Raw genomic sequence first — 18,532 nt, forward strand, 5'->3', positions numbered from 1 at the left:
CTCATAAATAAATGCAAATCATCTTAATTAGTTCAAGGACCTTGGGTGCCTCTGAGCTTCTTCTGCTCCTCTCTCTTTTTTCCAGCTTGTTTTTTTCCCTGTTTGTTTTCTTGCTGTTATTGTTGTTGTTTTTGAAGTCCTATTCCATTCCCCCCTCTATCTCCTCCTCTCCATCGCTGCCATTCGTCTTTCTCCTCTCTCCTCCCCTCTGGTCTGGTCGTTGCACTTGTATCTCGCGGTTCTTTCATCGCTGCGTAGCCGACCTCGTCTAACCCTCTGCGGATGCCCGATCCAGAGGAGGGTGACTGGAAGGTTTGGGCAGAGCGCGTGGGTGGGGGTGGAAGATCTGGGGTTCTGGTGCCACTTTTTGGCATTGCTGTCGGAGCCAAGCGCTCTCAGTGAAGTCAGGAGTGCTCAAGAAAAAATGAAAAGCCCTCACAGTAGGATTTGGGAATGCGATGGATTTTGTGTGCTGCATCTGAGTGATACTTTGAAAGTATAGTGTCAAAAGAACATCAAGAAGAAACTATACCTGGATATTTTTTAGACAAAATTCAGAGAAAACATTATGAACTTTTTCATGTTTGTAATGTTTGTAAAATGCTTTTAATAAATGTGCAGAAACTTGTATATATTGTGCCAGTCAGTCAGGCTGTCTGTAGAGATGTGGTTGTCTACAGTTCTGTTAAGGGCAACAGAGCAGACTGGGCCTGTAGGGTTTCGTTACGCACAACTTACTACTGCGACACATGCTGCTGTGCGAGGGAGATGTAGATTGGACGCCTGTGTTGTCACTTGGTCTACCTGCTGTTATTAGTTTGAGGACACCTAATTGGTCTCTGGTCTATTTGTGATATCTTTATGGACTTCTAATGGGGCCCTTTGCTTCGAGAGGAGGATGAGAGGAACAGATAATTGGTCCTGAGGTGCTACACAGGCTACGGCCTGCTGCTATGCTCGATTTACAATTTACCAGGAGATCGCACACCTATTCACTTTAACAAGGTGTTATAAATCACAGTACTCTTTGCTCAACAGGGAGAACACTGCTCTTAGGAACAGATGCAAAATACAGTTGACTTGTTGTTTTCATTCATTGTTAAATGACAATGTGTTACCAGCTCACTGTGCCATTTATCTTGCTGGAATTGGAAACATATTAGTATCTAGTGCTGCTACCAATGGATTCCTCAAGTTGTGAGCTCAGGACTTTTACACCTGAGATGAACAAGTGAACAACAGCACCTGAGTGTAAAAAGAAGTAGCTCAGTATCCCTAGGAATTACATCCATGTTATGTATCACACGATTTACACGCAATACCAATATTCGGTGCCAATGCAGAAAGTAGAGGTGAAAATTAATGACTTTGTTGATTTTTAAAGTTTCGTTCAGTTCAGTTCAGAGATTCGTCGTTGCTCATAATGTAGTTTGTTACTTTTTTCGAAGCTATACACATCATCACCTTTCTTGAGAGCGACTGTTACAGATTTTACTGGACACCTCTTGCAGAGACTAGTTTGCTAACATGGAGGACTACTTTGGATGACTTGTGATGGAGAGTGAGAATTTTAAAAGTGCTGTCACTAGAATTTAAAAAAAGTGTTGTCATTGGACATAATCCAGGGTTTTACAGAATCATAAGACAGGGTTGCAATAATAACAACAGTCTGTACATTTTGAAGGAATCCCATACATAGTAGGTGGACTGACAGGGTGGAGAGAAGACTGCTATGGGATCTGCATAAGTCAAAATGTTATGCAACATAATCATAGGGTGTGACACCTGGTGTAACTTACACCGACCTACATACTGCATACAGGCCAGTGACACACAAACACACACTGACACAGAGAACACTGAACCACATACGCAAAGTACGTAAGTACAGGTGTTAAACACACATGGCCAGTGGTCCACATAATGACTTATAGTATGTAACATTACACCCGATACATCAGTAATATAAAAAACTAATTTCCTTGCCGATTAAAATAGTTGATCATTTTTAATACTTTAATCACCGAGTAAATTAGTGCAGCTGCTGGTCATAGATCAGCTGCATCAGCTCCATTTTGAGCAGTTATGATTATTTCAATGTTACAAAACACCCAGTGGAGGTCTAATTAGATTAAATGACCAATAAGTCACACTTATTAAGAGCGCTCCTCAACCACACTCCTTATAGACAGACCCCTTTCCCTCCATTGGCACCAAGTGCTTGTGATTTCTCATGTTGTTATTCCCGCTACTATAAATTATTCAATATTTGTTTGAATAAATGAACATGAAAAATAATCTCCAATGGCAACAGAAGGCAATAGTTAATTGGAATTAAAGAAAAAAGTTTGAGCCTTCTTTTTAGTTGTTGTTTTGCTTCTTTCTTTTGCACTCTTGCCTTTTATACTTTCTTGCATTGTACCATTGGACTTTTTTCTTCTTTCATGTCAGTTCATTACATTTAATTTATTAATGTCCAATATTTAATGTGCCAAAAATGTCAGATTCAAACAGATGAAAATGGGGCATTTTCTCCTGGTACGAGGGATGCACAAGCTGTTTGCTGCTTCTTGTTGTGACTCTGGGGGCCGAACGAGGGATGGGAGGGGAAGAAACAGAGAGAGAGAGACAGAGGGAGGGGAAGAGAGCGAGAAAGAGTGAACTCTTCAGTCAGACCTGAAGTTTATCTTTAACCAAGCTTCAAGCTCCCAAACCACAATGCTGCTTGGTGCCAAAAGGCACAACTTTACAGAAACTAACCTCAAAACTGGGCTGGAGTCGACGGGAGGAAGATAGCTTAACAGAAACAAAAACAAACATCGCAACCTTACTGTAACTCCGAAAAAGAGCAACTTTCTGTGGATTAAACTTATTGCTGCTCTGCAGTACAAATCAACCCAGCTTTAACTTTTGTATTGCAGTGAAATCTATATTTGATAGATAAAGGGATGTCTTATGCAGCTGTGGTTTAAATATGAAATGTTTCCTTCTATAGCAGAAAAGCAGTACAAGCTTTAAGCACGCACACACTCACAGAGTGCAGCCATGCCGCTATTGATCTACAAGCAGTTTGTCCTTGATGTCTGTCCCACTGTCACTGTAATCAATGTCTCATTGACTCACAGAAAGGAGAGTCAGCTGATGGACACACACACACACACACACACACACACACACACACACACACACACACACACACACACCTCTGTGAATAAGATGTGTGAGTGTGACTGTCATCACCTTCTCTGCGATCATTCTTAGAGGAAACAGACACACAAACGAAGACGTGAGTTCACAGCACAGACACCTTTTCCTTCCTGTGTTGGATTTAATCTTGCTTTGAATGTTTAGGTTGTATAAATTGATATCTGCCAAAAAATCTGATGTTTTTAAATGTCGCAGACAGGGTTCGCAACATAGAGAGTGAAGTGTTGACTGAATGGTTTAGTGCAGGATGACAAAAAAACTGAAATGCACAGAATTCATCTGTTGAAAAGACATACGTGTGTGTGTGTGTGTGTGTGTGTGTGTGTGTGTGTGTGTGTGTGTGTGTGTGTGTGTGGTCTCGGTCGATGGGACTGATAATCATTTGTGACTTTTAATATGGACATCGGATACAACACACACACATAGACACAAAGTTTGAGTTGCTATAGCAACCAAAGGCTAGCACACAGTGTTCAAGAGGCGGTTTCTCAAACCATTTGCCAATTTTGTTAATTATGTCTTTGTGCCGGTGAATAGGCCTTGACTCCCCCCCCCCCCCCCCCCCCCCCCGCCTGTCCCCGGCTCTGGCCTGGGTGCAGCCAGCTGACACACACACACACATTGTTTGGGGGGCTGGGTCCAGGAAACTGGGAGCGAGTGGATGGAGGTAGGAACATAGAACAGCAGCTCTAATGAGCCGCTGGCTGTCAGGAACGGTTAGGCTGCTGCGCATGGAGAGGCGGGGCCAGCAGAGGGGCAGGGGTCTTCACACACACACACACACACACACACACACACACACACACACACACACACACACACACACACACAGACAAATACATACAGAGTGATAAAGAGTGAGTTGGTCAAGCATGAGTTTCTCCAACTCTTATGATGCCTTGTCTGTTCAGTCCCTCTCATGGTTTGTAAGTTTTTCTCAGTTCTGTTTTTTCACAATTTCAGTTGCCTTTAGACATTCACTCATTCATGTGTCAATCGCTTTCTGACGCCATCTTTGTCTGACTCTAAACCTCCCTCACTGTCTGTTAGCTTAAAAAACGAGACATACTGTACATCTATCCTGCCATAAAAAATGCTTACAGTCAAGAGGAGGAAATGCAGATTATGTTACGCATGAGTCACACAACCTGCGTCACACACCACTGGCATGCTGCACATATACTTTATTATAGAGCATGTATGTAATGGATGCAGTCAAAGTGTGTTTGGCGTGTGTTATGAACGTGCATCCTTTAGTTCCAGTCAACGAGTCCCTGCTGTCCACTACATATGTTTGCTGCGTTTCTCTGCCTCCATTACATGAATGTGCAAACTAGCTCTCATACAATGACAACCATCTGTCAATACACACACACACACACACAAACTCACACTCACACACACACTCCCAAAACGCTGTGAGCTCCGCCTCCTAACAGTATTCCAAGCTGTCTATAAATTCAGCAGAAAAATCAATGAAGTTCTGACAGAGACAAAAGGCCTGAGAGGAGGAGCAGCTGAACTTTTTTTCTGTTTGTTTCCACACTTTCCTCTCTGGCAGATGTCACAGTAAAAGTTGATGAGCTTCTTGTCCCGCACGTCTGTCGAGATGAGATAGCTGGAGCGCCGGCTGAGGTTAAAGCGATGTGAAACCACACCTGAGACTTGAGAACTCAACTGTCGATTTCATTCAGCAACTCCTTCGCATTGTCGTGCTGTGCAAGATTACGCTTTGATTCGGGAGTCTTGACAGTTCAAAAGCCCAGGCACATGACTGGGTAGTGACTTCTGCTGAGTCCTCATAGACAACACAGTTCACTGGCGTACTTCACTGTACTGTTGTAATGTGTCTGATTATAAATGAGGGCTGAAGACAGAGGAGGATGTCTGCCCGCAGCAGGACAGACCTCAGAGCAGACTTGCCCCACGTTGAAATATAGGCACAGATGTTATCAATTAGCAAAGGCCTTGGAGACATTCACTGTACTCTCTGTGCTCATCACCTTCTCTCTTTGTATAATTACAATCCTGTCCAGTCTGCAATCTCTGTCTTGTTGAAGGAATATGTTGACACTTTGGGAAATACATAGACTGCTGAGAGTTAGATAAGATAAGACACTACGGCAAGCAGACAGTTATCTTACCTTTGCATAAAGACTGGAAGCAGTAGGAAACAGCTAGCCTGGCTCTGTCCAAGGGTAACAAAACCTGCCTATCAGCACCTCAAAAGCCAACTGATTAATATAGTATAGCTAGTTTGGTTAATCTTTAAAGCAAATAAAAATGACTGGAGGAATGGCCAAGAAATAGTCTGCCATTCTAATTCTCTTTTTCTGCTTTGATAGTTTGTAGGCGGATTTTGGACCCATAGAAAGAGACTAAGACTCGATGTTTCCCCTTAATTGCTTTGAGTCTTTATGCTAAGCTAAGCTAACCAGCTGCTTGGGGTAGCTTTATCTTATCTTTATGTATTGTACAGACATGAGATTCTTACTAATCTTCTAACTCTTGACTAAGTGTATATCTGAAAACTTTGAACTAATTGTTAAAAGAACGTTTTATTTGCCCGTCTATTTTTCTATTCCTTTCATTGTCATTCTTTTTAATACGCCCCGTAGCATCTTCCTCTATTCTTTTTTTGCCTGCATGTGTTTGTTACAGTGACATGAGCAACATGATTCCATGATGAATGTGTCAAGGTTTATTTTCTCTGTCTGTTCTCTTCTTTTTCAATTTTTGTTTGGAAGCGGCGGAGCCAGTCAGTTATGTAAAAGTATCACCCTTTTGCTAGAGATTCAAGCCATTGCTCAAGTGCCCCTGAGCAAGACAATGAATCCCTCTTCAGCTCAAGTCAGTAGGCTACTGCTGTACTGTAAGTGACCCTGACCTTTCACCTTTGCTGTAAAGAAGAATTTCTCGACAGGATTCAAAGCTTTGGTTGGACCTCTTTTGCCAAGGTTGTAGGGGGAAGAGGAACATAAGGAGTATCAGAGACAACACTGTCCAATGACATAATATAACTTAGATGTGATAATGATATTAATGGACTGAGGATGACGCCGGCTGATAATGACACCCCTGGGAGACAGAGAAACAACCTCACATCAGCGTGTATTTCCAATCCTCTCTGTCACCGGGTTTGGTTCGTAAACCTGACCCACGTCTATACTAACACACTGAATAATGGAGAGAGAAGACAGAAAGGGAGAGGAAACTTAGTGACGGCGGTACAGGATGAGACGGATAAGGCGGATGCAGACAGAGATGGAAGGATGGATGAAGGGGCAGAAGGATGGAGGGATGGAGGAAGTTGATGACAGAGGAGTGGGCTGCCATGGAGACTCTGTTAATGATGTACAGATGGCCTGTGAGTCTCCCCTCCCCACACCAGTAATCTAATGAGGAGACGTGGATTACCGTTAACTCAGATTAATTTTTAACATGGTGGAGGAGACGGTGATGACAGCCGTGATTATTATCATTACCATAATCATTCCCACTCTGTCTGCCACTCTGTGTGTGTGGTTTATTTGGATGTGTCTGTGTGTGTGCGTGTGTGTGTGTGTGTGTGTGCGTGCCTTGTCACGTGGCGCTGAAAATATTGTACGCACGCTTGCGAGAGGTTTTTATGAACCTTGTTCATTTGCATGGAGTCTAGACATGACATCACGTCATCATCCTTTTGTTTTTCATAAACAATATGTATTGACCCTCAGTCAGACCGGGGCAACATCTCTACATGTAAGACCAGCAGAAAACACAACATAACATAAAAGGCCTTTTGTTTTAGGATGAGAGAACGAGGAGGGGATGCAGGGATCAGGAAAACCGAATTCCCATCTCCTCGCCTCTCTAAAGGGTGTAATGTGGAGTTTCATGAAGGTAAGAATGCATGGATAATGGGAGGAGAGGAGGGAGGGAGGAAATCGGAAAGTGGAGAAATAAATTAAAAAGTTTGGGTGAAGGTCAGGTTGGAATAATGTCGATGAAGACGTGTTTATGGAATCTTTTGGGGATTTTTGGAGGCAGTCATAATCATAATGTAGTGGGGTTAATTCTTTATCTGATATTTATTATTATTATTTATCTGAATCAACTGATATGTTGATACAACAGCTGAAAATTACATGTGAGGGGAAAAATGAAAGTGTGGGGGTTGGGAAAAGTCTGCATGTGTTATGTCAATTGTTGTGAGTGTGTGTGTGTGTGTGTGTGTGTGTGTGTGTGTGTGTGTGTGTGGGTGCAATTGGAGGTTAAGCAGAGTCAGACAGCGTCTAATCCTCACATCCCTCTCTTACAACAACAATAACGTGGGATGAGACGAGATAAAACAATCTCAGTCATTGTTGCCCCAGACAATGAATTTAACTGTTGCGTGTTGTTTGTTGTCTATTACAAGCTTAGATCACACTGAGCATGCTCATTGAGCATATATTTTTTAAGTAATACTATAGTAAGGCAAACATTTTACTGGAAAGAAGATTATGCAATGCTACACTTATTTTCTGTAACATGTTTTAAAACCTTATAGAGGTCAACTGGTAAATTACACATTATAAAAGATACCCTCTATTTCTGAAAGAAAATTGATGTTGACTAGAGATCTATAGCAAAGTTCCCAAATAACTGTTTTTTATATTTATGCATTGATTTTTTGAATTAACAAATTTGTGAAAAATGTGCGTTTCTCAACACCACTACACCTTTTACCCTGTCTCCATCTCTAGGCATAGGCACTGCATCACTGACACACTTAGGTATTGTTAAACATTGTTAGTGTTACTGAGATGTCATTGTTATAAACACACTCACGGGTGCACACATTCATGATCATACATTGCATCCCCGCCTGCTGATTCGGATCTTGTGGGCGAAGGCATTGGGTGGCGAGATGCAGAGCTGTCACTTTGCCTGTCTGTCTGTCCATGCTGAGGCGAGTGTGTCTGTATATGAGAAGGGTTTCTCTTAATAAGCAGGTCCCTAAAAGCATGCCGATTACCCCAATTAAACAGTGTTCCCATCACCGTCTCTGGATCCCGGGGGCCACGAGAGCCTGTTAGCCTGTCTGAAAGAGTTGACAGTAGGCCAGGCTGACACACCCAGTCAACTACACTCTACAAACACAAACACATACACAGACACATAAAAGCAATATATATAAATACTGGAAAGTTATAGTATAGTATGCCATGAAAAAGTCAGAGTACATTGTGTTGAAAAAAAGATAAATAAAATCATATATAGTAGTATATAAAGTATGCCAAAATGGAGTGAAAATGGAAAAGGTTATAATGTCAAAAAAGTCATAGTGTGGTATACAAATCACAAGAATCATAGCATAGTATGAAAAAAAAGAAGTAGTACATATATATAGATATAGATATAGATATATCTATATCTATATATAAAGCATGGTTCATTCAAACATTCAACATACATTCAAAGTTAAGTATGTCAAATTAAAGAAAAAGATAAAATAAGTCATATTATCACATTCCATAAAAAGGCATAGTATGTCAAAAACGTAATCATATAGTATGCCATAAAAAAAAGCCATTATATAGTAAATCTATAAAAAGTCATAGTATAGTATATTAAAAAAGTAAAAGTCAAATATGTCTAAAACAAAGTGAAAAAGTCATAGAATAGCATGCTATGGAACAGTCAGATTATAGTTTATCATTTCAATATCATAAATAAATCATATTATAGTATTTATTATTATTATATTACAGACAAGTTATATAGTACATATACACATCACATTACAATGATGTAATTATTAGTCACTTTAATATTTTTGAAATTCAATTTGTTTGGACATGACATCTGACAAAGCATGAACTAAATGCAGTCGGATTCGGACTCCTTAGTCGTTGATTAAAGCAGAATGAGTGGAATCTTTAGATGGCTACACGGTCTAAAAGACAGTCAAGAACCAGCTGACAGTTCAGAGTCAGACCAACCTCTCAATGCTGAAGAGCAAGCAGCTGAAATGCCGAGCAGCGCCACTTCTCACGACATTTCTAGCAAAGAGAAAAGGCGTGACCAGGCTGGCTCAATCTGGTTTTTGCTATCACAGGTCCAGAGGAACAGCAATGGGTGTGTATACGAAGCCAAAGTGCCTCTTTCATTGTTACATTGGTATCTGTAGTGGGAAGGGGTACTTGGGAAATTTGGTTTGGTACATAGTGGTGTGTTACAAAAACAAATGCATTACCATCCACCTGTCCAATGCACATGTGTGAGTGGAAATGGAGTGCAAATGCAGAAAAATTGGAAATAAAGTCAAAATATTGCTTGACTGAGATACAATAGAAGCAACATGGAGACAAATCATGACGTTAATTATACATCATCTCCTCCCTCTTCCTCTGCAATGGTTTTCATGGCATCCAGCTAAAGAATTAGCGCCACCAACTGTACATCTGAATACATCCAACTCTTGCAAAACAGTAACCGATGAAAACATGCAATATCTGTTGTTTTATTTTACAGATTTTCTGGAAATTTGGCTCAAATTTGCGCTACATTTGGATGTAAACCTGACTACTCAGAGTTACCTCATAGTTGAGTTACCTGAACGTAGCCCGGCCACAACAAACTGCATCACAACTAAAGTCTGGCATCAGATGGAACTCTGAAAAGAAAACTACAAAGTTTCTCTGACATTTTCGTTGGCCAAACTTGCAGATATTTTGACTGCGTGTCTCACTGTTTGACTTTCTCTCTCTTCTGGTTCACACGGATGCAAGCACATACGGCTCTCTTTCACACCCATACACGCACATGCAGACAGACAGCAGCGGTGTCATCTGCGATTGTTGTGGTCTCATGCTGTCGTCTGGCTGTCACAACCCCAGTGTTGGGCCTGCTGTTCAGGAGAAAAGCCTGCATTGGGCAGATCCTATTTAGACAGATTAAAAAATCCATGTCCAGCTGTCTACATCAGTCAACACACTACCTCTCTGATGGTTCCACCAGATACACCACTGCTCTACTGTATTCCTGCCGTTCTCTTTCTCTCTATCCCACATCCATCTCTTTTTATCTGGATGCCTTACCTCCTCTGTCTCTCTGTCTTCACTCTGCTTATTTTCCTGCTCATCTTTATTTTCTTTGTCGTTTCCCTGTAAGACTATGATTTAGTGCTTGAAGCACTGGAGCTGCTGTCACAGGGGTTTTAGCAGTTGAATTCGATTAAGCAGAGCACAACAAATGCTGGTGGGGATGAGTTGGCTTTTCTCGTCAGCGTGGCGCTGTAAGCCTTTTTCCCTCAAAGACTGCGGAGATACACAAGTGGTGTAGCTTTCAAGGTACAGGGTGAGATAGAGGACCTAAACTGTTTCCCTTTTGTCTCACAGATGACACATCAACAGTTACATGAACGCAATTAAGATTAGTTTACCCGTGAAGCAGGGAGAAAATAGGATGTGTAGGACCAAGCTGTACATATCATTTTTTTTGCAATTCCAATGCAACAAAACAATATGTGCAGTACAGTTTTACACCAAAATTAAGATGAAAACACGTTGCGGTACCAAAAGGAAGTATAGATTCAGCTATTCGTTATTTTAAACTCTGAATGAAAACCTTATTGGATTGGACATGGCAGCTCAGCTGTGTGTGTGCGTAGTTGTGCACATGTGTCTGCTTGTAGAGCTCTAAGCACTGAAGCATGCATAAATTCATATCTGTAATGTAGGGTGCATTTTGAATGTGATTGTTGTACGTGTGTGTGTGTGTGAGAGCTAGAGGAAAAGAGAGAGAGAGAGAGAGAGAGAGGAAGAGAGACCCCCATTAGGCGCTCTGGCCTGAGGCTGAATCCCTGATGATGTCAAACAGTGTAGTAAAGGTCCCGTGTCTCCCCCTCTGTCCTTTGGTCCATTCATCCTCTACTCCCTTCTTCCACAGATCTCCACCCTTCCTCTACTCTTCGCTCTATCACCTCGTCGTTTCGTGTTTTCTCCGGATCAACACACCCATCATCTACAGTATATACATTCATTTTAGATAGTGGCAGGTAGTTGCACTATATATGGTGAGACTGCGCATGCTTTGATGTCTTGTACGGCTATAGCTAAAAGCGTATTTTTAAAGGAAAGGAAATCATCCTTCATGTTTAAAAAAACTAAAACAGCTCATCTATATGTCTTTCTGTGCTTCATTACAGGAGATTAGGTGCTCTGGGTTTTGCTCCACGGGGCGTGTCTGTGTACAGACAACTTATTCAAATTTGCAAATGTTTATACAGTTCTGTAAGTTCTAATCATTTTCTCAATCATTTCTTATCATTCAATGGAATTATGTAGTTTGATACTTATTAATAAGAAAACGAAGTAAGAAGTCTGTATTTAATTGGTAAATTTGCACTTGCTAATGTAACCTTGTGAGTCTTTTAGTTATTGCTGACCACACAAAAATATTGTTAACAAATTAACTATTAATGTATATACTTCTTATACTAAACTTTTAATTAACATATAATAAGTGTCTCAGAATTGTAACGATATTTTTGCAAAATTTGTATAAAATGACATACAGTAGTTCGTTCCAGGACACTTCCGAGGAAATGATCGGGAAATGAAACAATGATTTTGTAAAATAATGGAAAAATGTATGGAGACCAACAGCTGGGTGTCTTTGTACATTGTAACAGAAACTCTGTGATATCAGCTGACAAATTTGACATTTCCCATTTATTCATAGCCTCAATTTCATACCACCGATATTCTGATATGGGATTAAGATACATTTCAGTCTTTCTTGTGTGACTGCACTCTAAGAAACAATAGAGTTTGTTCTCAGACAATGATTTCCCTGAGAGATACTGAAAATAATATAGGCCTGGAATCTGATAGGACTGAGTCTGCCAACAACAGCTCCTCAGTGAGCAACCCCTCAATGAGTTTCACTTGTTATGAATGAGAAGATAGATAGATAGATAGACAGACAGACAGACAGACAGACAGACAGATAGACAGACAGATATATATATATAGATAGATAGATAGATAGATAGATAGATAGATAGATAGATAGATAGAGAGATGGATAGATAGATGACCTAAAAAGGCTCCATCACCGGGAGGCATGGAGTCAGCAAGTTAGACAGACAGACATATAGAGCTGGAACCTTTTAAACACCATCCCAATGCTCTGTTAACCCCCCCGTCAACAACTAGTCCCGACGGGTTGTCCGCATCGGAGGGCAGCGAGATGGAGGAATGGATCGGAAGGCGTCAGAAAATTAAAGAGAAGAAGTGGGGTGTGTGCCGAAGAACGAGGCTTCTCCTGTCTTGGCCCTAATGGTCCAAATGAGGCTGGGGAGAGGATGTGTATGTGTGTGTGTGTGTGTGTGTGTGTGTGTGTGTGTGTGTGTGTGTGTGTGTGTGTGTGTGAGGAGAGAGAGAGAGAGAGTGGGGATGCAGGAGGGTTGAGCTGAAGGGGTCTGAGGCAGACTAGAGCTAAGTGACTCAGGCTCAACACCATATGAGCTGGCAGCTTGTCACATCCCTGCCCATCACTGAGGACCGGATAGCAGAGCTGTTTCACCACAGAGCAGCAACCATCACTTCAAATGCCCACACACGTGGTTTCTATTATGTCTTTGTTTTTATAGAAATGGGTATAAAGGCCCGTTCACGTCAGTATTTAAAACGTTTATGTTGAGTTGGTGAAATTTGACATTTGAATGTAACCTAATGGTAGTAAGTCATCTTGACTGTTCTGACCTTGAGGGAACAGGGAGCCGGGGAGTACAGAATGGAGAAAGCTGTAGTTAGTTAGTTAGTTAGTTAATTAGCTGTGTCACACCATCCACTTTTATTTAACTCTTGACCGCAAGGGTACGAACTGCTCCAAAAAAAGAGCTGTGTCTTTAAGACAGTTATGAGATCAAAGTCGATTACGTGTTTTAAATAAATTGATATAAAAGGATTTTTCCATATAGGCGACCAAGCTAACGAGTTTGCTAATTGACAATTAGCAATAGCTTGCTAGCGCGGCAACAGAAACCAGAAAGAAGCTCAGAGAGCTATTGTGATGGCAAGCATGCTTTTCAGTAAAAGCGTAGTGTGTAGTGTGTGTGTGTGTGTGTGTGTAGGTAGACTGTTTTAGCCGTCATCTTGTCAATTGCACGGTAGCCACACCCTGCATACCCTGCTTTATCATCTATTTGAATCTAAATGGGATCATAAGTTACTAAATGAACATCATGTTGTCGACTTGAAACTTTTGATTGAGTCCATAAACTCATGTTTGCAATGTTTATTGATAAATCCAGTGAGAAGTATTTTCTCATAGACTTCTGAACAATCTGACTTTTGTGCAACCAGAGGAGTCGTCCCCTGCTGGCTATTAAAAAGAAAGCAAGTTTAAGGCACTTTTGCATAAGCTTCACTATTCAGACCCGGAGGTTGACGTCTGCCTTTGGCAAATCAATTAGACCCTGTTTACACTTGGTTTTTAAAAGTGACACCAAGTTATAGACCCAATCTGTTTTGTTTTGATTTCTTCTTCTTTGTTCTTTACATTTTCTGCTGACTAGTGCATTGCTGCCACCCTTAAAAAAAACGCATTTGGTCTTTGCAAACGGAAATGTTATTTGCATATACAGCGACGTGAGACTACAAGTGGTCATTCGTGTGGAGACACATTCTAATGCTAAGTGTGAACTGACGTACTTAGAGCTGTCCACTTGTGATGGGATCACCCGAGATGCATGTTAATGTCAGGTGCAAACAGGGCCTGATTACCAAAAAATCATCTGTCTCAATATCAGCAATTCAGGCCCTGTATCAGCCTACTTGCTATTGACTTGAGACAACATTTTGCATAATACTGTAGTTGCACTTTATTTAAATTTTATTTCCCATGATTTTCTTATGTAACCCAAGAGGACATACATTAAGACCGAAGCCTCAACTCACAACATGATTTTAAATACCAATACCTGCACTTGCAACTGATTTCTCAATTATCCACCACCAGAGAAAGTTGCATTGATTGCAGTATCAGATATTATTATAGTTATTTCAACTAGCTTGATCTTCATGTCATATTGGATTTTCTGTTAGAATGCAAATTCAACTGGGAAAAGCTACAGAACAGCATGAAAAATAAAGTCAAACAGTCAAGTTATAACACAAACTGAAAAACGTAAAATAATGATAAAAATGATGCGAACACCAGGAAAATTACCTCACATTTCTATACGCAACACAAACAAGCCATTCACTTTGTGCCATGCCAAAACTACGGTGATGATGAAGATGCATGTGTACATTTAATGTAATATATGTGAAATTCTCTGTTTACGCTGCCATCTTCAACACGCACTTTTTCTTTGCCTCTCGTTGGAATATTCATGCCAATTAAAAGCCTGTACCTAAAAATAGACAAGTATGATTATGTTGGCAGGGAGCAGGGATCCTGTATGAAAATTAGTTGTGTATTATTAATGAAATGAGTACAGAACATACAATTTATTCTTATGTTAAGTTATTCAGTGGGGTCGGGCTTGTAGTTATTGCTCAGAGGCTGTTATGGTGAACTTACAGCATCTCAGTGGAAACTAATTGAAGATTCTACTCATGCTCTCATCAAAATGGAAAATGGCTTTTTCTAAATTAAGTGCAGGGGATTATGTGCGTGGATTTTAAATTAACTGTATTGACATACTGGTAATTCCCAAAAAGAAAATTCTCAAAAACACGATTATCAGACACCCTGAAACAGAGCAGGATACACAGTCATGTGCTGGATCTATTTTGCAGATTCAGCGTGTGTGTGCCACAATTGTTTAACATGTAAGACACAAAACAGGCAACTACTGCCTCAATTAATGCCCGGCAGTATATTTTTAGGGGCACTATAGCACATCTAACTGCATATTTAAGTGTATAGTGTATATGTATAATTTTCCTCCCTGAGTTCTTCCTTCATCTTTTTGGATCCTAAATGAATCTTCACATCTTTGCCTGTGCCCACAGTAGCAGTCAGGTCATGTGATCTACACACAGGCGTGTGTTGTCACCAGGTAAAGATATCTGCCTGCCTGCAATGGAAGAAAATACATCAGCGCTCCTCTTTCCTCGGGGTAGAGTTACGTCTCGGTCGTTGTGTCTTAGCGAACAGCAAACTGAACCTTTACTGCTTCTCTCTCCCATACTTCCTCCATACATCCTCTCTTTCCCTCTTCCTCTTCGAGCCTTCACCGCTGTAGGGGCATGTAAAAAACCCATTAGTTGGTGAAAAAAAAAAACTATTTGTTCAACTTTGCCACATGTGCTTACGCAGCCGTGAGAGTGTTTTTTGCATTACGTTTGTGGTGTGGAAGGAACATGAACACATGTTGCTCTCAGCTCATGAGATACACAGATATGACATTTACAGTTGGTGTGACTCAGCAGCTGCACATTTGAAGCACACACTTCAACTAATCCTGTAGATGTTTTTACCTGTTCGGCCTGAACCACTTCACTGAAGGACACGATGTGCGGCTCTTTCATTAGTTAGATTAAAGGGTGAGATGGGTGCTGATCATTTTCCATTTAATTGCAATAGTCTGTGGTGCAAGTGGGTTTTTAGATAACATACTAATGAGATCTTTCCAGCGTGATCAGAAATGATCTGTCGCTCATTGTCTGGATATCTAATTCAATTACTCTCTCTATCTGTCCTACTTTCTATTATTGGTATTTTACCTTTTATCTGTGTGTTTAAGTGTGAACATTATTACTGTGGTAGACCATTGTAATGGCCTTATATACCCAGTAATGTTTTAGCTGTAGCCCTGTAATGCAGTTTTACTTTACATTATATTTTCTAAACCGGTTTAAACAGAGATGTTTTATGTGAAGAACATCTACTTAAAAGGTGTATCCGAGAGCTTTTCTACCATCGAATAGCAGATTTAATGGCTGCCTCTTTGAAAGCATTTTCATAGTTTTCGTGTTGTATCACAATCTGTATTTTACAAACATTAAGATGTTTAATATCTGAATGTGAAAATAAGAGCTCTTAAAAACTTAAAAATAAAATGAACAGCCATTGTCAAACTACTCGTAGTAGAGTCCTTCATCTATTGATGAAGACTATGAGATGCAGTTTAAAGCTCCCGAAAAAGCTAGTAATTGGACCTCAAGTTAAGATTAGGACAGAAGTTATAATGTATTGCTAGAAACCTCAGAATTTCAATAACTATTCAGAATAGAGCATCTATGGAGCATCACTTTTAGTTTTTCGAGTCTATGATGAAGTTAGTTGAGCAAGCCGAGGAGGAAAACAAAGACTAAGGACAAAGCGTTGGGAAGAACGAGAGGAGCTAGAGGTGTCCATGTCGCTCATTCTGCAAATAAACAAAAAGTAAACACCAGTAGAGGAAACACTGTGACACTTGATGCTGCTGATCGCTCCTCCACCTGCCCACTCAAGTTTCCCAGAAGGCCATTCTGTCAGCCACCGGACAAAAGCAGCGCAAAAAGCCAACACCTCTTTCCCCCTTGGGCGCTAAGAGACAAAAGAGAAAAAAAAAAGCGATACAACACCTTTGTTTGCTGAGATTAGGACATGTTGCATTCTCTGCCTCCCTCCCATCCTCTCTCCTCTCTTCCCTCCATCTCTCCCCAGAGGTAACTCTACCGGGAGAGAGATGCAACTGTCAGTGAACTCACTCTCTTTCTCCATAGCTTATAAAATCTGCCTTATTATTTCTGTGTATTCTATTGTTTAGGTGACATCGTGATGCATCTTGTGACGCTGTGATTAGCGGATAAGCCTTGGCACGGCGTGAATGAGAAGGCCTGTCCTTTTTGCTGTGCGATACGGGTATAAAGTTGGTGATGTGACCAGACTTGTGCCCCAGCCTGATTGTTAATGACTGAAACTGAATAGCTGTTGACATAAAAGAACACCCGGCCTTACCCTTCCATATAGGGAATCTGACTCTGATGATAACAGCTCAGGAATTCACACATGAACAAACACAAGTGCCGTGTACCCCGCCATATCATAATAAAGCATTCACTTAATAATTGCCTGATCCGTGTACTGTGATAACACAACACTTGTAGGTGTACTGAAGGCTACACTTTGTGTTTACAGCACATGCCTGGCACACTGAGAGAGCTTCTCTCACACTTGGTAACAAGTCTTACGCATTTCCCATAATAACTATTATTATTCTACAAAGTTCACAGTCGACATTGTGAGGCAACACGCAGATCAAATCCAACAATCTATCACTACAATGGTAGCCGTGGCAGGGAGGGTGGCCCAGAGACACGCACTCTCTTCACGGGGGGTTTCTGCCAATCTGGCAACCACAGTGGGAGGTCTCACTCTCATCAGCGCTGCAGGATTCAGACCACTTGTCTACCTTCCCTTTCGCTCTCGTCTGCACACAGGCTTTAATATAGAGCTGGCAAATGATGTGCAATCAGTAGATTGTTTATTCAGAGATGAGTTTTCCAAATGTAATTTTCCAGTGTTTTTAAGTGCAAATAAAAGTGTATTAACCTGTATTGTATTGGGGTGGCAGTAACGTCAACTGACCATTTCAGCCCTTTAAATTACTTTCCATACACAGGAAAACTAAATCCAATAAATTGAGAATTAAAGTAAATTTTTGACCTTGGAAACAGTTGACAAACTATTTCACCATGAAGTTAATTTACTAGCTGTTCTAAGGCTTTTGATTGTATTACTTGATCTTCGTTTGCCCAGCTGAAAGTACATATTCTCTATAAATCCATGACCACTGAGTAAACTCCATCTGCTGAGGAAGATCGGGTGATATAATCTAAAGCTCCAGAACAGCTCCTAAATGAACCTTGTGGTGGGATTGTTTTTGAAACAGCCAACAGTTTCCCTTTTTCTTTGGCTTTTCCCCACAACACATCCAGTATATATCACAGACACACTAGGCAAAGAAAACTATGTTTTACTCTCAAGAATACCAAAAGCATGAATAATAGCATTTTCTTTTAATTCAAGATGGCATCTGGTTAACTAAAACCCTTATCTCAAGTGAAGGAAGCTGGTACTCGTACTAATGTAAATCTTACCGTTAGGGGTCTTTTCTTGATGATTAATAGAATTACATACTGCTTTAAAGACTGCCCTGTGAAGCAGAAGAAGCCCTCCTTCCATAGGCCTACACAACAAGTTTGCATAACACAATGAGGAGTGGGCTTTTCCTTTTAAATAAAACACCAAACTAAACAGGTCTATCGCTCTTGCCGCTCGCTGTTTTCTCAGGATAAAACATAATCCTCTGTCCTCAAACCCTCCCTCTCTATCCCCGCATCGCCTATCCCACCAC

The sequence above is a fragment of the Anarhichas minor genome, unplaced genomic scaffold (assembly GCF_050575085.1).
Source record: "Anarhichas minor isolate MPS153535 unplaced genomic scaffold, ASM5057508v1 ptg000030l, whole genome shotgun sequence".
Lineage (NCBI taxonomy): Eukaryota > Metazoa > Chordata > Actinopteri > Perciformes > Anarhichadidae > Anarhichas > Anarhichas minor.